Below are 22,477 nucleotides of genomic sequence, written 5' to 3' on the forward strand. Positions count from 1 at the left end.
AAAAAAAAAAAAGAAAAAGAAAAAAAAATTAAATTAACTGCAAGGCTAAAGAATCATGGGGAGAAAGCCATGAGTTCCGTGCTTTGCTTTCTCCTCCTTTGGAATTCCGCTGCTCTCCTTGGTATTGAAACTGTACTCCTTGGTAGGTGAACCTGGTCCTGGCTGGGCTTCTTGTTGATCTTCTGGGGGAGGGGCCTGTTGTATTGATTCTCAAGTGTCTTTGCCCCAGGCGGAGTTGCACCGCCCTTACCAGAGGCCGGGCTGAGTAATCCGCTCAGGTTTGCTTTTGGGAGCTTTTGTTCCCTGAGCGCTTTCCGTAGAGTTCCGGAGGGCGGGAATGAAAATGGCGGCCTCCCGGTCTCCGGCCCGGAGGAGCCGAGAGCCCGGGGCCCCACTCCTCAGTGCGCCCTCAGAGAACAGCGCCGATTTACTCCCGTCACCCTGCCTCTGGCCGCGCTCCGAGCTGACCGAGCCTGCGACCGGTTCAAGGTAACCCCGAGCTGAGAGTCACTCCTCGGCTCTGTCTCTGTAGCCGGCTTCCCTGTTCTAATACCTGTAAGCTCTGCGACACTCAGACACCCCCGATCCTTCTGTGACCCTGCGGGACCTGAGGCCGCACTGACCCTGCGTGGGCTTCACCCCGGTTAAGCCTCTGGAGCGATGTCCCTCAGCGGAACAGACTTTTAAAAGTCCCGATTTTGTGCTCCGTTGCTCCGCCGCTTGCCGGGAGCCGGCCCCTCCCCCCGCGGTCTATCTTCCCGTCGCTTTGGATTCACTTCTCCGCCAGTCCTACCTTTCAGAAAGTGGTTGATTTTCTGTTTCTAGAGTTGCTGTTCTTCTTCTCTTCGATCTCCCGTTGGATTTGTAGGTGTTTGCAATCTTTAGATAAGCTATCTAGCTGATCTCCCGCTACCTGAAGTAGTCTCAGCCTGCTACTTCTCCGCCATCTTCTCTTATTTTGTTTTCTTATTTGACGCTGTGTAACAGCCACAATATTTAGGGCCTTTTTGAAAAAACATTTAGTTATATCTCATGATACTATGGGTTCATTCACTGAGATCATCTCCATGGTTCTTCTCCACGTAAAGTCAGCCAGAGAGGCACCAATCTGGGTGCTCAGATGAGTTAAGAAGTCCAAGATAACTCACTTGCATGGTTGAGGTTAATGCCCTCTGCTGGTAGCTCTGCTGGGCTGTTGACTGGTATGCCTCCACATGACCTCCCTATTGGCTTGGACTTTTCACTGCATGGCAGCTGGGTTCAGAGGGGGAGCGAATATTCCAAGAAAGAGGAAACACAAGCAGCCAGCCCTCTTCAGGGTTAGACTTAGAACTGGCACGGTGTCACTTTAGCCATTTTCCATTGGCTGAGAAGGGGCAGAGCCAGCACACCTTCCAGGGGAATATAAATAAATTCCATCTCTCCTCGAAGGGGATGATAGAGAATATCACAACATTCTTTGCACTGCTTTTAACACATCTTTTCACTGTTTTCTGGCCACCGTTGTTTCTAATGAGAAGTCAGACGTCATGATTATTATTATTCACAGTATGTAATTTTTGTCTGCTTCCCCCGCTTTGTTCTAGTTTAAGACTTTATCTTTCATTTTCAGCAATCTGATCATTGCCTGGATGTGGTTCTCTTTATAGTTATCTGCTTGGGTTTCACAGAGCTTCTTGGGTTTGTAGGTTGCTGTTTTTTTTACCAGCTTGGGGGATTTTTCAATCATTATTGATATAATCTCCCCCTTTATTTCTCCAATCCTCACACACCACTTGATTTTTATGGAGAAGGAGAACCTCAGGCCTTGTTTATGGATTTAGCAGCACAAGCCCTTTTCATGGAGAGAGGGAAAGAGGGGAAGAGAGAGAAGTGCATTGGGTCCCTGTCAGAAAAACACTCCTCCGAGACCAGTGACTGGGGAATCAAGAGGAACTGACTATGGCAAGTTTTTTTTTTTTTTTTCAAACAGTGGAGTTCAAATTCTGAGGTTTTAGAAGTTCATGCTAGGGCAGGTAGCAGTGCTCCTGGGGAAGGAGGGAGGACAGAGGCCAGAGGCTAAGAGCAGATGGTGAACAGAGTGGTGTGGGGATCTCCTGGGCCGCACTGGGAGAGAATGTTCCCCTTCCTGGAGTACATTTGGAAGAGGGTTTATTGCCTCTCCAGGGACAAGGGACCCAGCAGGCACCACTGAATGGTCTCTCAACAGGGAACAGAGGCATGGGCAGAGGGCAGCTAACGTGTTTGCAGCTCTGGTGCTATGCTTCACCATAGATTCTTTTTTTTTTTTTTTTTAATTTTTTAAAGATTAAAAAAAATTTTTTTTTTATTTGACAGAGAGCACCAGTGGGCATAGAGGCAGGCAGGGGTGGGGGGAAGCAGGCTCCCCGCCAAAGCAGAGTGCCCGATGTGGGACTTGATCCCAGGACCCTGGGATCACGACCTGAGCCAAAGGCAGAGGCATCCTGGGCATCAACTTCGTGTAGAGAAAAGTGGACAGAAGTGAGTATATGCGTGGACTCCCTGGCACTGGCAAGTGGCTTGAGTGTTTGGGGGCTGCCTTAGAAGGAACATGATTGGATGTCAGAAATAGAGAAGTCTGGGGAGGAAGCATGTATGTGAACCTATACAAAAAGAATCCCAACTGAATCCATGTGTCTTCCATAAATACCTACCAGAGAAGATGTACCTTGAGGGTATAACATTTAACAACTGGGTGGGTAAACCAGCTGGTTATCCCAGTGATTGAATTGTGAGTCTTTGAATGTAGTAACTATGTTTTCTAGGCTAGAGCTTATTCACAGCCCCAACAGCTTGCTCCCTCACGCAGACATGAATTGAGCTGATTGACTCTGAGCTCATAATATTATACCATCCGTTGAAGAGAGACCAAACATGTATTTGTTTTTAACTTGATTACAGGGAAATACTTCCAAACTGGAAGTGACACCAATTCATCCTTACTGAAATTGATAGATATTCTGGGGACAAGTTTTCAGTTCCCATTTGCAGTGCCTCAACCTACTCTTGGAGGATTCAGGGGATCTCCTATAATGTCTCCACTATATAGCAATTTTCGTTGACCCATTCTATAGCAAAGAAGGCATTGCAGTGGGAATATGGCCATGGGATCTGCTAGTCCTGCTATAGACTTTGACAACCTGAAGCTTTCAGCCTGAGAAACATGGAAAGAACTCTTAAAGGCATGCCTATCTGGGGCTGGAGGGCTTTCCGTCTAGATGCGATATTTATTTTGAATCAACAGCCGTTATATGCTGCAGGGTCCTAAGAGGTAGAGACCTCAGGGTTGGAAGTAGGAGTGGCCCCTCTCAGTATTAGTTTCAGGAACCCTCTTGAACAAATTGTGCATCCTCTCCTCACTATTATAGGTCCATTAGAGGTAATGGTTCCTGGATGACATTCTACTAGGGCCACAGTAAGGATGTCATTAGACCTAACAATCCACTTGCCATTTGGTCACATGGGGTTTTTTAGTCCAGCAGATTATCAGTAAAATATTGGAATTACTTTATCAATAAGAGATAGTGACCTGATTATAAGGTAAGGTTGATGCCTCATAGTAACCACAGAGAGGAATATGACTAGAACATAGGAGATTTACTTACATGACTCTTGATAATTCAATGCCCATTGATACCCATGACCAGTAAGTAAACATAGCTTAACAAGTGCACAGTAAGCATACCAAGACCTATGAAGAACAAAAAATCTATGGCATCCCCGCCCCCTGGACAAGTAACCTAAACCAGCACATGAGCTGGCCTAGGGTGTAGGAAATCTCTAAAGGGCAGGAGATAAGAGAAGCAGTAGTTATCAGTGCTGCCTAAAGACTAACTACAGCAGTAGGGACTATAGCTCATCCATTCTCTTAATATAAACCTTCCTTTTTAGAAATTGTAATGAGCCACTGTCTTAAAGACTTGGTCACAGGAATGAGTGAACTGTGGATCTAAGCAGTGCAGACATTGTCTGTAGCAGAAGTTGTGGTGCTCTGTTTTTGTCCTGACAGCTCTGACCATTTCAGCCTACCCTCATCCAACCTCCGGATGCCGGTACCTGCATGTCTTCTCCTGAACGTCTTCTCTGGCTACCAAGTTCTGCTTTATTGACACATACAATAGGCCAGCGTGACATGAAATTAATATCCTTTGGGAGAATTTGTTAGCTAATGACTGGCAGGAGTTGATATATAAACATTCTAGTTCCCTCATCCCTTGGGTAGGATAACTCTGAGGTGCATGTTTTATACCATATCCCAAAATTCACTGGTTGTGTTAGACTCCAGTTATCCATAGTGCAGAATTACTTGAAAAATGCATCATCCTTTATTGCCCTCCTCCATCCTTTTTTTCTTCCCTCTACTTTGCTAATGTTTCCTAAATAAACTATTTTCACACTCAAAACTTCCTATCAGTGTCTGTCTGCCTTTGGGGAAAACACAAACAGAATTAACTTTGTCTGCCATTTTGTGGAGCATCAGGATTCTACAGGCTTCCTGAGGAAAACACTTTATGTTAGCTTCAGTTCTGACTCTTCTCATTTGAGGGAATTTGGCTCCTCAAGCATTATATTTTGTCTCGTCAACCCAGCGAGATTGCCAAAATGCCCTGTTTTCTGCCAACAACCCCCTCCCCTTCCTCTAGTTCTTTGCTTCCTCCTTCACGTCCACATCAACAAATGGCTCCAGTAGAAAAACAGCTGCCAAATCTTTTCTTTGTAGTTCTCTCCTCTCTGAAATCTTGTCTTCTCTCATCCTGGCAACATCAGCAACTCCCCAGTGCCTTTATACAGATGTTCATGTTTTATCTGGATATATCTATTCATTCATAATTGGAGCATTGTTCCGTCACCTGCTATTTCATCCTTGCTGGAAGCCTATCAAATAATTATATTTTTAAGTTCTAGAAATTCTGTTTGGTTCTTTTCCAAATCTGCTTGGTAACCATTTGTAATTTGCTGTTTTCTGCAGGTTTTCAAGCTCGGTTTTAATTTGCTTTGAACGTATGTAACAAGATTACTTAGTAGTCTTATCTGTGAATTCTGGTATCTAAATTCTCAGTGTACCCGTTTTGGGACTTTTTAATTCTGATTCTTACACATGGTATTTTGTTTCCTTGTATGCTCAGTGGTTGTTTTTTAATCTCAGTGGCTCATTTTCTTTAGGAAATAAGCTGTTTCCGAGAATTTTTTTGAAATCTCAGTTTAAGGTAAATTCTCTCAGAAAGGATTTGCTTTTGCCTTAGCTAAGTGCTTGGAACATTACCATTGTAGACAGTTCTTTACCATATGTATGGTTTGAAGTGTTTTGAGTCACACGAGTAAAGGGAATTTGGCTGGAAATCTCCATGAGTGCTGACCTGTGCATATAACTTGCCCAAGGATAATGCCCTCTTCTAGGTATCAAGGCGTTTTCTCTGGTTTCACAAAGAGAATAGCCCGTTGGAATCTTATTTTTATAGAGGAAAGTTCTCCTTTTAGACTTGGGCTTTGTCTTCTGTTGCCTGCCCCCTATTAACCTTGAAAGTTATGATCATGTTCCTCAGATTTTCACAAATGTCTTTAGGGTAAAAGTTGCTCTCTTTTATAGGTTCTCTCAGTTTTTACTATGATGTGAATTTTGGTGTGATAAATTACTTATTTATTACTAGTTACTGTATGCTTTTAAGAATATTTTAAAAATATAATTTATTCAGCATTTAAAATTCTTTTTTCCAAGTAACTAGGATCAAATGTCTCATCAGCCCTAATACCCTAATAAAGAGCTTTTTGAAATGTGTGGCATAACCTCCATTTGGTAAACCCTGATAAAAAGAAAAAAAAAATCTAGGTTAGTAATTAGACTAAGAAATAGTCTCATCATAACATTTACTACATTGTCTAAATCCATGTAGCTCATTTTCCATTCTGTGGCCCTACTCATGTTTCTCAGAATTTTTTTTTTTAAATTGAACCCATTCTAAGAAGATGAGAGAATTAGGACACTATTGTTTTAAGCCAGCTACTGTTGACCTAAATTGACATGGATTCAAGCCTTGATCCACCTAGCCTGGAAAAATACCACCAAGTATTTGAGCACACATTTCTTCCTTAAAATGAAGATGAAAATATTTTTCAGAACTGTTTTAAAGAATAAATGGAAAAGCTCACTAATTTACACATATTTATTAGGCAGTGACCACACATTAAGCCATGTGATGGTTAATTTAACTAAAACATTCGCTCTTCTTGGATCTTGAACCTGCCAGCTTTTGGACAGGACCTATACCATTGGCCCTTCTGGTCCTCAGGCCCTTAGACTCAGACTGGCCCTAAACCATTGGATGTTCTGGGTCTCCAGTTTGCGGACTCACTCTGCAAATCTTGGGAATTATCTGTTTGCATAATCAAACAGATAATTTTTTTAATAAGATTTTATTTATTTGACACACAGAGAGAGATCACAAGTAGGCAGAGAGGCAGGCAGAGAGAGGGGGGGAAGCACGCTCTCTGCTGACTAGAGTCTGATGCAGGGCTTGATCCCAGGACCCTGAGATTATGACCTGAGCCGAAGGCAGAGGCTTAACCCGCTGAGCCACCCAGGCGCCCCCACTTCTATGTCTCTCCTTATGAGATTATATAGAATATACATCCTATCGTTCTGTTTCTCTGGAGAACGTTGACTAATAGAGGCCACAAGCTAAGCACCAGGGTGTGCCTATACGTATGACACAGCTCCTGCCACCGAGGAGTTTGTCATTTAATGAGTTTATGAAAGTGTATTTTTCATAATTTTAGTTTTCTTTTCCTTTAGGTATGCTAACTAAATGAGAATATGGAGGGCCATTAAAATATTAGAAATGCAGGAAAAGTTAACATTGTTCCTCTTAGTTGCATAACTAAGTTTATGTAACTGTAACTTAGTTACAGCGTTTTTCAGCACTTAGGTATTATAAATAGGGAAAATGAAGGATGATGGACAAAGAATTACAGAAGAATGTGGCCTCCCAGGCTAATACCAATGGACTGACTAATGACAATGAAATGGGAAGACACAGGGTTTGATACAGACAAAACATTTCTTGACTAAAGAAAGTGAGAGAGGTAAATCACATTTTTTTTTGTTGTTGTTTGTTTTGTTTTGTTTTGTTTTTTCTAATATGGCAATAATAAGAAAATACTCTACCCCTGACCTCCATACACTAGAATGTTGCAAAACCAAATCTCTGTCCCTAGATCCCATTAATTTGAATAAAATGGATTATTAGAACAGGCTATCTAAGCAGATTGAGGTTCCTAAATACCTTGAACTGTAATTTTGAAAGGAAGTGAAAGAGATTTACTCTCCAGACCCCAGAGCTTCCCTAAAGCCTACTACAGAAACACAGCTCTTTCGATTGTGTTATTAATTCTCATACATCTTATCTACATTTTCCAACTGAATGGTCTTTGCTTTGATTGTGTCTTCTGTCTTATTTGTCCCGATGAGACATTATTTTAAGGGTGTTTTCCTCTCTTCTATAAAAACAATTAGGAAAATATTATTTCTAAATCATAACAAACACTAACTTGGTGTTTCATTCAATTCAACATTTAGTAGCATCTCCCAGCTGACTTTCTATGCAATGAAAAGAAAGAAAATGCCATAGTAAAGAGAAGCAGCTGTTTCTTCTAACATTACGTGTCTTATAAATGCCTTCTTGTGAATAAAATGTAATCATCCCCTTTATTTCTGAAGGTAGGGGAGATCAGCTCCAAATAATGACAATCAGAAACAGAGGTGACTGACAATCTACTTCAAACAATAGGGATATATGTATGACCCACAGTTCCCTGATCCTCAATTCTTTGGAAGAAAATAAAGGGAAGTTGGTTATAATAACAATCATCTTCTTTCAAGTGAGGATCTCAGATTTTGAAAAGTTCTTCTTTAGGATGTCAGCACTGAAGAATGGGTTCAGATTGTCAAAGCTATTTGCAATTGATATTGCAAGAAAGTTTTAACGATGGGGAAATCGGTTTGTGTCAAAGCAACTGAGGCCATTAGTGAGTACCATTTTCTCCATCTGTCAAACAAATAGCACTGAACATCTTCGGAACAGCTGTTCAAATTAACATAAGCTCACAGGCCTGAGGCCGAAATATGTAATTTGGCTGACCCTAATAGTAACTGTGCCTTACCAAGTGAGTGCTCATGAAAACACATTTTGTCACTGCTTCTGGCCTTCTTTTGAACATTTATGCCATTTTTCTGCTTTTGCAACTTGGGATGGTATTCTTTTATTTATACGTTTTCTTTAATTTATTATCAGCTCTCATTTAGACCCAAAGCCCGTGTTTGCAACCTCTGCTCATCATCATGGCTTAGGCTAAACCATGTGCTAGATTTTTTAAAATTCATTTTTTCCTAGAATAGAAACTCAAGTTGCCTGAAGTGAAAGTTGGCATATTGGCTTCTTGGGAATGTTTACTCAAGGTGCATATTCTCTATTCTCAAGTCTTATATAGAAAACCAAAGGAAAACCATCTGAGGAGCAAAAATCAGGAAAAAAAAAAAAAGCCTACAGCATCAGTCCTGAGCTATCTTTTACCATCTCCTGTTGGGTTTCACTCTAGCTCTTGGGGTGGGGGGGCTCTCTCTCTCTCTCTTCCTCCCTCCCTCCCTCTGTGGGGACAACCTATGAAGACCATGAATCTGAAAAGATAAGACACCTTGAGAGTGAAGACAGAAAGCTAGGCAAGGTGGGAAGAGAAGAAATAGGGAAGAATTCCAAGAGATCCTAAAGATGCAAAGCTTTTATATTTTCCTATAAACAAATCAATCACATTTACAACTCTAGACCCCTGAGAAGGGTTTTACACTGCTCCAGTACTTACAGTGAAGTTGGAAATACCCCATGCTTGGGTTCCAGGGACAAAGAAGAATTATTTAGAATTCGAGGCAATTTATGTTGGGTATCTTTAGTAATTAGTGTTATAGCAGCTAAATAAATCAATGCATTTGTATTTGTAGTAGAACAGTTAAGCAAAATAAGTCAATATGCTTATGCTACTTGTAGGAAATTTATGTTGAAATAATAATCTTTAAATAGATACAGTGATGCCTTCCAAATTGATCTCTAGCATCGCCCTGTCCTCTCTTAAAGAAAAATTGCACTGGACTGTTAAACCAGGGCAGGGAAGACTTTATTCAAGGCTCTTGCTGCAGGCCAGCTGTGTTTGCTAACTTACACTTGTCAAGTTTAGGCTCCTGCCTTCCCACAGAGACTGAGAGATGGGGTCACTGTCTTTCTTGATGATTTCATTTCAAAAAGATGGTGACCAGGTCCTGGAGAAAGACATTTGGGGTTGTAAATTTCACAAGAGGTGGGAGGAGATTTACGTCTCAAAGGGGCAGGGAAGGAATTGGCAATTCCAAGTTTTCTAAAGAAAATGCAGCTGAGAAAAGGAGCTTCTAATCAGGAAGAAACCGGTCTTAAACTTAGTCAAGCTGAGGGAAACTTTAAGACTGGGTTGGCTACCCTGTAACTGGGACTGTGTCTCAGCATTACCGTTGAATGTCTCACTGACATCTAAAACAACACGTCCAAACTGATCTCCTCCAAGTCTTCCTCTGCAAAACCATTCCTTCTGTAGACTCCCAGCCTTAGTAAAATAATCTCATTAAAATCTTAGCGTCATCCTGGTCTCCTTTTAAATACTATTTTTTTTTTTTTTGGATTTTATTTATTTATTTATTTGACAGAGATCACAAGTAGGCAGAGAGGCTGGCAGAGAGAGAGGGGGAAACAGGCTCCCCGATGAGCAGAGAGCCTGATGCGGGGCTCGATTCCAGGACCGTGAGATCATGACCCTAGCCAAAGGCAGAGGCTTTAACCCACTGAGCCACCCAGGCGCCCCGTGGTCTCCCCCCCCTTTTTTTTTTAAAGATCTTATTTATTTATTTGACAGACAGAGATCACAAGTAGGCAGAGAGGCAGGCAGAGAGAGAGAGACTGGAGGAAGCAGGCTCCCTGCTGAAGCAGAGAGCCTGACGTGGGACTCGATCCCAGGACCCTGGGATCATGACCTGAGTGGAAAGCAGAGGCTTTAACCCACTGAACCACCCAGGTGCCCCCCCGTGGTCTCCTTTTAAAAAGCATCCAGAAAGCCACAATTTCTCACCATCTCTACTGCCCCACATATTGATTATTAAAATAGGTCAAGGGGCCTCCCTGCTTCTGATTTTGTCCCCCGTCCCTTTCATTTAGAAGGCAGACTGAGCCTTTTGTGAGCATAAGCTTGATTATGTTAACTCCTTTTTTTTTTAAATTTTTTTTTGTTTTTTTTGTTTTTTGTTTTTTGTTTTTTTGACAGATCACAAGTAGGCAGAGAGAGAGAGGAGGAGGAGGCAGGCTCCCTGCTGAGCAGAGAGCCCGATGTGGGGCTCCATCCCAGGACCCTGAGATCATGACCTGAGCTGAAGGCAGAGGCTTTAACCACTGAGCCACCCAGGTGCCCTATGTTAACTCCTTTTTTAAAACCTTCCAATGGCTTCCATCTCATTCAGGACATAATTCAAAATTCTCACAGTGACATCTGATGCCCTACTTACCTCACCCCACTTATTTCTCTGAGATTTTCTCCTATAGCTCACTCTCCCCTCTGCCCTTCTTCAGCCACACTGGCCTCCTTGCTATTTCAGGAGCATGCCAGGACCTGGTCACTTGCTCGTCCCTCTAACTAGAATACCTTCTCAAGATATCCTGATGTTTTTCTTCTTCCCAAGCTTTAGGATCTACTCAGATGTGCCTTTCTCAGTGAAGGTTTCCATACCACAGTATCTAAATTGTGACCCTCTTATACCCCCTATTCCCTTATTTTTCTCCCTAACATTAATTGCTATGTAGATTACTATATGTTACTTTTGTCCTATTTATTACATCTCTCTCATCTAGACCCTACACTCTGTGTTGATTGCTGTATCCCTGTTGCTTAATATAAGACCTGACATATGTTAGATGCTCTGTAATTATCTATTGAATATTGAATGAATTACTGTCTCTAACACACATGCACACACACAGAAATAGAAAATTCAGAATAAATGTGTGTCTTCAGCATCATTTGCACCTCCTTCTAAATTCTTCCCTGTATCCCTTTCCCAGTAAAGTCTAGGTTAGAGTCTACCAATAAAAAACATTCAAGCAAGATTTGGGGAGCAAAAGAGAAACCATTATTCTCTTTCCTCAGCTTTATTGGGCCAACTGGTGGGGACGGAGCAGATATGAGGTGTGTGCCCCTTCCTGGGCATTCTCCTATGACTCATCTCTTCTAGAATCTAGATAGTAGCCTCCTCACCTCTTGAAAGCCCATGCCTGTTTTTCCTGACCTGTAACCCTTTAACTCTTTCAGTGGTTTGATAATTCCCACCCCCTTTATTAAATCCTTTCCTGTCCACTTTTGCTTACCATACCAAACTCTGAATAATACTCCAAATTTATAAGTAGGAATATATCCACACACCTACATCAAAAAATACACAATTAAAAAGTCTTCAGCTACAATCATGACTCTGTTCCCCGGTCTGATCTTTTGCTTCTGCCTTTAGTTCTGTCATCTAATTATCTCCCAGAAAGACTGCACCCATTCTGTTAGAATCAGCAGTTTAAGGGAAATGCTTATAACTTTACTGAGTGCTCTCACTCTTTTTTATCTTTACTGATTTGATAAGTCAAAAATGGTATATTTTTTAAAAATCTTGTCATTTAGCTTATGGTGTGTATTTATTCAGAGTATGTATATTTTTATGGCATTCATGGGCATTTTTTGTGGTTTAAAAAAAGACCACTTTTTTTAAAAGATTTTATTTATTTGACAGAGAGATCCCAAGTGGGCAGAGCAGCAGGCAGAGAGAGAGGGGGAAGCAGGCTCCCTGCTGAGCAGAGAGCCCGATGTGGAGCTCCATCCCAGGATCCTGAGATCATGACCTGAATCGAAGGCAGAGGCTTAACCCACTGAGCCACCCAGGCGCCCCCAAAAGACCATTTTTATGTAGGTTTTTTCCCTATATTTTCTCTCTCATTTGAAATACCAGCAATATTTTTCTCTAAATATATGAATATTTTTATTCTACTTCCAAACTTTTAGTTCAAGTGCACTAAACTGAGTATATATTCTGTTGCTAATTCCAGTCTGTTTCAATTCCTCTTACACTGTAGTTTATATTCATATCTGAAAATACAGGATCTCCTTCATGATTTTATTTTTCCAGCTTCTGCCATGCTTGCTATTATCCAAGGGTGTAAGGACCTTTATTTGAACTGCCTAAACTTTTCTTTCAAATTGGATTAAAACTGCAGTATTGCTGAGGACATTGGGAAGATTACAGATAATAATTTTAAGTCTCTTCAGTATTGCTTTTATTCACTTTTTGTCTTAATGTTACATTATGTTTTTGAAGAGCCACATTTTGATTTTACAACTTTTTTTTCTTTTTCTACTTTTTTTTTAATTCAATGAACCAGCGTATAGTACATCATCTTCAGATGTGCCCAATGATTGATTAGTTGTGTATAACACCCAGTGCTCATCACATCATGTGCCCTCCTTAATCACCCAGTTACCCCATTCCCCCACCCATCTCCCCTTCTGCAGAAATCCTCAGTTTGTTTCCCAGAGTCAAGAGTCTCTTATGGTTTGTCTCCCTCTCTGATTTCTTCCCATTCTCCCTTCACCTATGGTCCTCTGCACTATTTCTTATATTCCAAATATGAGTGAAACCATATGATAATTGTCTTTCTCTGATTGATTTATTTCACTTAGCATAATACCCTCTAGTTCCATCCATGTTGATGCAAATGGTAGGTATCCATCCTTTCTAATGGCTGAGTAATATTCCACTGTGCTTATAAACCATATCTTCTTCATCCATTCATCTGTTGAAGGACATCTCAGCTCCTTCCACAGTTTGGCTATTGTGGACATTGCTGCTATGAATGTTGGGGTATGTGTGCCCCTCCTTTTCACTACATCTGTATCTTTGGGATAAATACCCAGTAGTACAATTGCTGGGTTGTAGGGTAGCTCTATTTTTAACTTCTTGAGGAACCTCCATGCTGTTTTCCAGAGTGGCTGCACCAGCTTGCATTCCCACCAACAGTGTAAGAGGTTTCCCCTTTCTTCACATCCTTGCTAACATTTGTTACTTTGTGTCTTGTTCATTTTAGCCATTCTAACTGGTTCCATGCTCATGGATTGGAAGATTTAAACATTGTTAAAATGTCTTTGCTGCTCAGAGCAATCTACACATTCAGTGTAATCTTTATTAAAATACCATTGACATTTTTCACAGAGCTGGAACAAATAATCCTAAAATTTGAATGGAACCAGAAAAGACCCTTAATAGCCAGGGGAATGTTGAAAAAGAAAACCAAAGCTGGGGACACCCCAATGCCTGACTTCAAGCTCTATTACAAAGCTGTGATCATCAAGACAACATGACACTGGTACAGAAACAGACACATGGATCAATGGAACAGAACAGAGAGCCCAGAAATGGATCCTCAACTTTATGGTCAACTGATCTTTGACAAAGCAGGAAAAAATATCCAATGGGAAAAAGACAGCCTCCTCAATAAATGGTGGTGGGAAAATTGGACAGCCACATACAGAACAATGAAACTGGATCTACTTCCTTTCTCTAAAAAACAATAACAACAACAACAAAACTATTCATTCTTACATTCATAGTTTCATTCTGCTTTCTTTTTATTCTTTTGTTATTGTTTTTTTCTGTTTTTGTTTGGTTTTGGATTTGGTTTTGTTTGTTTGTGTTTTAGTAGGCTCCATGCCTAAGGTAGGGCTCCACCTGAGATCACAAACCCCTTGCTCTACCGACTGAGCCAGCCAGGTCATTGCTTTCTCTAACTTACATTGTTGAATATATGTCTGAATCTATAAATATTTTTTTAGTAATAAAAGCATATGACATGAATTATTTGGAAATAGGTTTGGATCATCCCTTACAATGTGACATGTAATTCTCATTATTGTTTTGTAAATATTTTGTAAGAACTCTTTTTTGTAATAATGTTCATAATTCCATCCCCATCTCTGATTTTATTCATTACACTGTGATCAGTTTCTCTTTTTAATTAGAGTGTGATCAGCTGATACTTCCTATAAAATTTCTACACCATGGGATATTTGGATATTTGCTTTGTGGCATACTATCTGGTCACATGTTATTGCAAAGGTCTTCATTTTCAGGCACTTGTCTTTTACCTTTGTTTATGGTATGTTTCATAATATAAAGAATTTACTCTTTTTGTAGTTAAATCTGTCCATCTTTTCTGGCTTCTGTGTTGTATGTCTTAGTGAACTTTAAGTGAAACCCCACAAAATTATAGAATCATATTTAACTCTGTCAATCTAGATTATTTATATCTTCTAAAACTGAGACCGCACATTTGCATCACCAAACTTCTTCTGCTCTTTGTTCACCCTGAGAATGAACTTCCTTTCTTCTTTATCTATAGAAACCTGCTTATTCCTTAAGATACATTTCAAAGCTTATCTCCTCTATAAATGTTTCCCAGTTTGCTTCCATTGTGCAGTAAGAGGCACCTCTCCCTTTTCTGATTCCCACAGCACATCATTTGTACCTTTCCTGTGACATCTCATATTCTACCTCGAATTAAGATTAATTCAGTGTTTGTCTTTCCCTTATTTTGGATATATATTGCCTTAAGCACAGAACTGTTTTTTTTTTTTTTTTTTTTTTTAAAGAAATACTTGAGAGAGAGCACATGAGCAGGAGCAGGGTGAGGGGCAGAGGGACAAGCAGAGTCCCCACTGAGTGCAGAGGCCAACTCAGGGGCTCCATCCCAGGACAGCGAGATCATGACCTGAACAGAAGCCAGATGCTTAACTGACTGAACCACCCAAGTGCCCCAGAACTGTTTTTTTATTCATGCTTGTTTTCTTTGGTATAAAATCTGACACAGATCAAAGTGGCTCTCCATTAATATTTACTATTCTCTGTTTTATTTATTTTTTGTTTTTTTTATCTATTTATTTTGTTCTCTAATTGTTTTAGCATGGGAGAGAGACTTGCTCTGATAGAGAACCAAAGCCCTCGGCTCTGTTGAGGATTGTTTGGACAGAAATGATGGTTATTTTGCCAACCTCAAATATCTATCCTGACTAACCCAGTGTACAATGAACTGCAGAGACCCAGGCATGCTCAGAAATGCTAGACAGACTTTTAACTTAATAGTTCAGAAAATAACATTACATTGTTTCTGTTTCATGTTACCAGGCTTGATGAGTAGGGTCCTCAGCTTCTGTTTCTAAGACGTCTGAATAAAAACATTGTTTATATGTAAAATGTCTCTAGAGGACTGGCTATTTCAGATTGAGTTCACCTAGAACATACTTCCTTTATCTACAGCCCCTCCTCTGTTGGCAGTTTATCTGTGGAAAATAATCCTTGGGCTTGATTTTCATGGTATCCCCACAAAAGGTCCCTGAGAGGCTCTCTTTTTAAGACTGTCTGTGCCTTCCCCAGCTGTGATCTTTCAGGTAAGGCCAGCCTCTTTGCCAAACGTCGTGGTTTCTGCTTGGCCTTTAGTAATTATTGTTTTGCATGAGGTTCTTTATTGAGCATCTTTACTGAAAGAACTATCTTCTGTTTGACCCCTTTGAGGATTTATTTCATCATTCACATGTGGAGAATGGACTTTTCTGTGAGAATGTTAGAGAACACCTGTGCCACTCTGACCTGTTCTCCCATTCATACACCATGCACACTTTCTCTCAAGGTTCCTATTTTTCATTTTCTGTGTTAGGCCTTTCTAATAATGTACTGATCTTGATTGGCAATGGGCTCCTAGTCAATGTCATTGTCTTTGACTGAAGCACAGTTATTAGCTCTGTATGTCCTGGGTGGACAAAGAACACTCCTCGATCCCATAGCCATTGCCAAAAAGCAGGAGAATCGGTAGCACTAGAATTGTATGACTGATTTTTCAGTTGTGTTAGCTTTTCTTGCTTTAAATCCATTTCAGGAGTACAAGGAAATCTTACTGAAATTTATCATGTCTTACATGTGTTTTAGTTCGCTACAGTGGCCTTAGCAAAATGCCAAAGGTAGGGTGGTTTAAACAACAGAAATTTATTTTCTCATACTTCAGAGAGCTAGAAATCTGAGATCAAAGTGTCAGCAGGTTTGGTTTTTGCTCTTTCCTTGGCTTGCAGATTGCCCCCTTCTCACTGAGTCCCCACATGGCCTTTTCTCTGTGTGCCTGCATCCCTGCTGTCTGTCGCTTCTTGTAAGGACACCAGTTATATTGACACCAAGTGACACCAAGAGGTCAATGAATATTTGAAATTAACAAAACTAAAATAAATATCTGTAATGAAAAAAAGAAGAAAAAATACTTTTTCCATGCTACCCAGGGAAGTCTCCATCCGGCATTGTTTTGCATTCCTGTTGTAACTTGAGGGGAAACTTTCACAATGTCCAGAGCCCTTGATGTTCTGCAAATGAAGGAGGAGGATGTCCTCAAATTCCTTGCAGCAGGAACCCATTTAGTTGGCAACAACCTTGACTTCTAAATGGAAGAGTCATGGTATCTACAACATAAATCTGAGGAGAACCTGGGAGAAGCTTCTGCTGGCAGCTCATGCCATTTTGCCAATGAAAACCCAGCTGATGTTGGTGTCGTATCATCCAGGAATACTGGCCAGCAAGCTGTGCTGAAATTTGCTGCTGCTACTGGAGCCACTGCTATTGCCGGTCGCTTCACTGCTGGAGTGTTCGCTAACCGGATCCAGGCAGCCTAGAGCTGACCACCAGCCTCTCACAGAGGCATCTCATGTTAACCTGCCTACCATAGCTCTGTGTAACACAGACTCTCCTCTGTGCTCTGTGGGCATTGCCATCCATTGCGACAACAAAGGAAGCTCACTCAGTGGGTCTGTTGTGGTAGATGCTGGTCAGGGAAGTTCTGCGCATGCGTGTCACCATTTCCTGTGCGCGCCCCCAGGAGGTCCTGCCTGATCTCTGCTTCTACGGAGATCCCGAAGAGATCGAAAAGAAGAGCAGACCGCTGCTGAAAAGATTGTGACCAAGAAGGAGGAATTTCAGGGTGAATGGACGGCGTCCGCTCCTGAGTTCAGGGCTTAAGTCGCAGACTGGTCTGAAGGCATGCAGGTGCCCTTGGTGCCTGTTCAGCAGTTCCCTACTGAAGACTGGAACACTCAGCTGGCCACCGAAGTCTGGTCAGCAGCTCCCACCACTCAGGCCACTCAGTGGGTCGTAGCAGCCACTGAGTGGTCTCAAGCTGCTCTTCCACAGAGGCAAACAAAATGGAAATAAAGTTGTTGGAAAATAAACTGTTAAAAAAAAGAAAGAAAAAGAAAAAAATTGTCACCAAGTTACTTGATACTCATAGGACGCCATTTAATCTTAATTATCCCTGCAAAGGCTTTATCTCCAAATACAGTCACATTCTATAGTATTAGGGGTTTAGACTTCATTATCTGAGTTTGGGGGGGGCACCGATCAGTCTATAACACCAAGGCCAATGGGACTACTGTATAATGCTCTACTTAAAGAAGACAATATGTCTAGAGTGTCTAGTATGATTCCCAGCACATAATTAGGACTCAGTCATGAGTGAGAGGTGGTGGTGAGAGGTCCTTTCACCTCTGATATGATAGTGATTATTATTACTAGTATGTAGGTAAGCAAGGCCATACAAATACAAGTCTAAGGTAAAAGTCTTCTTCCAACTATGATGTCATTAAGCTCTAACCAGTGGCACTCTTATTTCAGACAATATTTGATATTGCAAAATCCAAGCCAGTGAAAGGATTTGGACAGAATGGAAAAAAAAAGGCAGTTTAATAAACTGAACATTGTAGAGGCTTTGGAACGGGCAACCCGTGTTCAAACTCCAACTCTACAAAGTATTGGCTGAGTCACTTGAGGCAAGTCTGTTAATTTCCCTGCCTTTCATTTTATACATGTGAAAAACAAAATAGTTTATTTTTCTATTGCAGAGTTCAGGTAAAGTGAACAGAATATCCCACCAGATCAGGTCACTTTGGCATATTGATTATTTCAAATAAAGTTACTTGAGAAATAACCCAGGCAAGGATACTCTGACCCTCCTTTCTGTCCCTGATGGTGGGAAATAAATCTCCCATATGTGAAGGTTTCCTACTTATACCAGGAGGTTGGAAGGCATCCTTAATACCAGAGATGAGGAATTCAAGGCTGAGAAGGTTGTCTAAACAAACCTACTGACTTCCTCATTTATTTACTCGAAGCTCAAACTCTTAGTCTTGTCAGTTCTTCACAGATTTTGTCGAAAAGATCTAAAAGCTTCCTGCTCTGGTCACTTCTTTGAGCCTCATATCTTTGGGATCTGATGTGTAGAAATTAAATTTTTTTCCTGTTAATATTTCTTATGTCAATTTAATTATTAGACCAGCCAAGGAACCTAGAAGGGAAGAAGGGAAAAGATTTCCTTTTCTGCAGTTGTGGCACCCAAAGTGGGGCTCTGCACATTGCTTGCTCTGGGGTAGCCACAGCTGAGAGATGTTGGGACCTCTGACAAGAGCTGGCGCAAGGAGAGAATTCTCACCACATCAGCCCCGGGATCTCTGCCTACTGGATCTGGTGGAAGTGAGAGCAGGGAGAGTCCTTTTCCTGCAGTCAAATGCTCTACCCCTGTGGGAGAGTCCTTTTCCTGTTCTAAATTTAGATTATCAGGAGAAAATACTAGTGTGCATTAGTCCCTTGGGTATAGTGACTCTGGTAAAGATTTGTTATGGGTACTCTTGTTTTCTATTGATTCCTTTCCTTCTGAGAGGTCATAGTTTTTCTTTGTGTCTTCATTTTGCTATGTGCTTAGAGCTGGGCTTCGTGACCAGTGAGAATGTTGTCTCTGGTGTCTGCCAGCCAGAAGGTGCATATACCAATGGGCATTTGGTAGCCAGTTGAATAGACTAAGTTCTGTGACATGAAATCACAAGCAGCCAGCTTCTGTCCAATCTTGCCAGCTTTCAGGGGAATTTGTTGTAAGGGGTCCTGGTCTATAGCAGTTCTTTGTCATCTCAACCTGTGTTGTCTTGTTGGTCCTGGAGAAGTCCCATTTGCCTACTCAGTGTCTCAGATTAGCAAGTGTGTGAGTGGAGGCATCTCACATTCCCATGGGAGACCAGAGATATGCTTTACACTATACCATTGTTACAGCCTGTGACAACAAAAGATCTTCACTCTCTTAGGCTAACTCTGGGAGTGAACTTTCTGGATCTTCTGAGGGCTGCATCTTTTGCATGCTCCTTTGGGACACCTCTTGTGTCTATGATTAAGTCATAAAAAGTTTTTGGTTTGAGTCACTGCTGAGATTAATGTTAAGATCCTACTTATTAATAGTCAAATGGTGGAAGCTTTGATTGGTATATTCGAATGAAATTTTTTTAGAGACTCTTCATCTTAAGGAACTGCCTTATTGGTACCTATGGAATATCAGATTGAAAAGAAGACACAAAGGGATAAAATAGCTAGCCTTAAAGAACCCTTTTAATAAGATGGAAGATCTGAAGTTAGACTTAGAACAAAAACTAAAGTCCACATCTGATATAACGTCTCTTTCTTAAAATCCAGCCCCATCTCCTCACCAGATTCTTGTAGCTCCCAAACTCTTCTACCTTTCTCAGAAAATCCCTTAAACACCCTGCTTTTTTAAAGCACCCTACCTGCTTTAACTTCCCTTTCCCTATTCAACTTACAGAGAGCACTCCGTCCTTATCTTTAGTCCGTCCTTATCTCTAGGCATAGGGTCTACAGGTTATTTGTGTACATACTGACAGCCAGGAAGTGAATTTAGCAGAATCACGAGGGCTGGACAGTGAGGTTCACTTCACTCTTCCTGCTTTCCAGGGCTCTGTAATCAGGCTCTGCCAGCTTCAGGCCTTCCCAGGAAATGTCCTTTGCAGATGTATCCTCACCGCCCCCCCAACCCCTTGCAAAGAATTCCTGTGCCCAAGACAGCACAGATTTTTAAAAATGTAAAGCCCTTTACCTCTACTTTCAGAAGATCCTAACCAAATTTAGGAAAGAATTAAAAATATCAGGGGCCATTCATAACCTCCTTCCCTACACACACAGGAAACAAATGGCCCTCCTACAAATTATTTGGGATACTGATCAGCTATAGGACAGTGTTCAGGGGTTGATAGAAGCCATAGTAGTGTCTTTCCCTATAAAGTGAATTGGTCAGGGCACCTGGGTGGCTTGGTTGGTTGAGTATCCAACTCCTGATTTTGACTCAGGTCATGATCTTGGGGTTGTGAGATAGAGTCCCATGTCGGACTCTGTGCTGGGTATAGAGCCTCCTTAAGATGCTCTCTCTCCCTGTGCTCCCCACCTCCTTGCATATGTGCACACGTGCACTCTCTCCTAAAAAAATGAAATAAAAAAGCAGATTGGTCTAAGGTTGAATTGTGCACTAGGAAAGGAGAGTATCCTAGGAACTTTTTTGGATGCTTTATACAGATTTTATAAAGGCAAACTGCAGTAAACCCTGAAGCTCCGGAACATAGAAATCTTTAAATTTCCTCCTTAGCAGAAAAATTTCTCCCTGATAGAAAAAGGCAAATTCCAAAATAGCGTGGGTGGGCGAGCTAGTCAACCTCTCAGCATTCTAATGAAAGCTGCGAACATTTTTTTTTTTTTTTAAATGAGAGCTTACCAGGCATGCAAGAGAAAAAAGTCAAAATCAACAAGTCTTTATTTGCAACTTGAATCTTTGGAGAAACAAAAGCATAACTCTGAGAGCAACACAACATCCACGCAGACCATTTCCTATTTGCCTCCATACATTTACAGGTATTGTAAAGATCAGGACATTGAAAGTACAATTGTCCTGCACTTAAGAAAAAGAAGGAAAACATTTAAATGCTAATTTCTCTAGACTATTGATAATAGAAAAATACACCCCAAAAGGAAAGAAGAAACTTGCATCGTTCTCTGTTTCTTGAAGATGCTGATTTTACCATGTCTTTGAAATGTAAACAGTCTGCGGTGTAACTAAAACTCTGCCCATACTTGCCTGAGACTGAAAGAAAAAAAGGGGGAAAGAGGCTTTTTAAAAAAATTTAATTGTTTTTCAGTGTTCCAGAATTCATTGTTTATGCAACACATCCAGTGCTCCATGTAATATGTGCCGTCCTTAATACCCACCACCAGGCTCACCCACCCCTCTACCCCACCCTCCTCCAAAACCCTCAGTTTGTTTCTCAGAGTCCACAGTCTCTCATGGTTTGTTAAGATACAAACTGCTGGGGCATCTGGGTGTCTCAGTCAGGTTAAGCATCTGACTCTTGATTTTGGCTCAGGTGGTGATCTCAGGGTTGTGAATCGAGCCCTGAATTGGGCTCTGAGTTGAGTGTGAAGCCTGCTTAATATTCTCTCTCTTCCGTTCCCTCTGCCCATCCCCACTCTTTCTCCCATGTTCACTGGCTCTCAAAAAAAAAAAAAAAAAAAAAAAGTAAAAAATAAGACAAAATAAAAATAATAAATAAAATGCAAACAACTTTAAAAGCTCCCTTTTTCAAATCTAGTCCTTCCTTCCGGAAGGGGAGCAGCAGATGCCACCCCAGAATGTGCCACTTTGGCATAATGATTATTTTGAATTAAAGTTACTTGAGAAAAAACTGATGCAGGAAGGACATTCTGATCCTCCCTTATAAATCTCAAATCTGTGAAGCTATTCTCCCTATACCAGGAGATTGAAGGCATCTTTAACACCAGAGATCGGGAATTCAAGGCTGAGAAGGCTGTATAAACAAACCTTGTTATTTCCTCACTAATTTACTAACCCAAGCCCGAACTCTTGGTCTTGTCAGTTCTTCACAAATTTATTGTTTCTTTGCCTAAAAGGTATAAAAGCTGCCTGCTTGGCTCAATTCTTTGAGCCTCATATTTTGGAGGCTTTCAAATGTACAAAATTAAATTTGTTTTTCTCCTATTAATCTGTTTTGTGTCGTTTTAATTTATTAGGCAGCCAAAGAACCTAGAAGGAAAGAAGGGAAAATTTTCTTCCCCTACACAAGGAAGATAACACTTTTTGTAATTTGGAAGGGCAACAGCACATGTTTTGATGCATTTTATCCCATGACTTTTTTTTTTTGAGAAGGGTAAAGAAGTTCTGTGCTTTAAGTTTTGTTTTATTATGTTTCTTTTGTTTGTTTTTAGAAATGCTAAATGAAAAGGCAATATTTTTAAGTGAAAAAAAATCTGAAGGGAGAGAGTGTATTTTATGATTTATCATGGCAGTCGTTGGTTTTTGGGAGACATAGTTCTCTCTTTTAAGGAATTCACGTACATGGTACAAAAGAATAAATAGTGAATCGAAAGAAAAGTCTTTGTCTCACCTCTAACTTTGGTTCCTCAATTTCAATTCCAATTAGGAAACAACTCCTG

General features: G+C 40.9%; 1 pseudogene; it reads left to right on the forward strand.

The window, feature by feature from the left end:
- Positions 1-16,497: 16,497 nt before the first annotated feature.
- Positions 16,498-17,359, forward strand: LOC111151468 (annotated as a pseudogene).
- The last annotated feature ends 5,118 nt before the right edge of the window (positions 17,360-22,477 follow it).

Source organism: Enhydra lutris, unplaced genomic scaffold (genome assembly GCF_002288905.1).
Source record: "Enhydra lutris kenyoni isolate GAN:26980312 unplaced genomic scaffold, ASM228890v2 scaffoldscaffold26, whole genome shotgun sequence".
NCBI classification, from domain to species: Eukaryota; Metazoa; Chordata; class Mammalia; order Carnivora; family Mustelidae; genus Enhydra; species Enhydra lutris.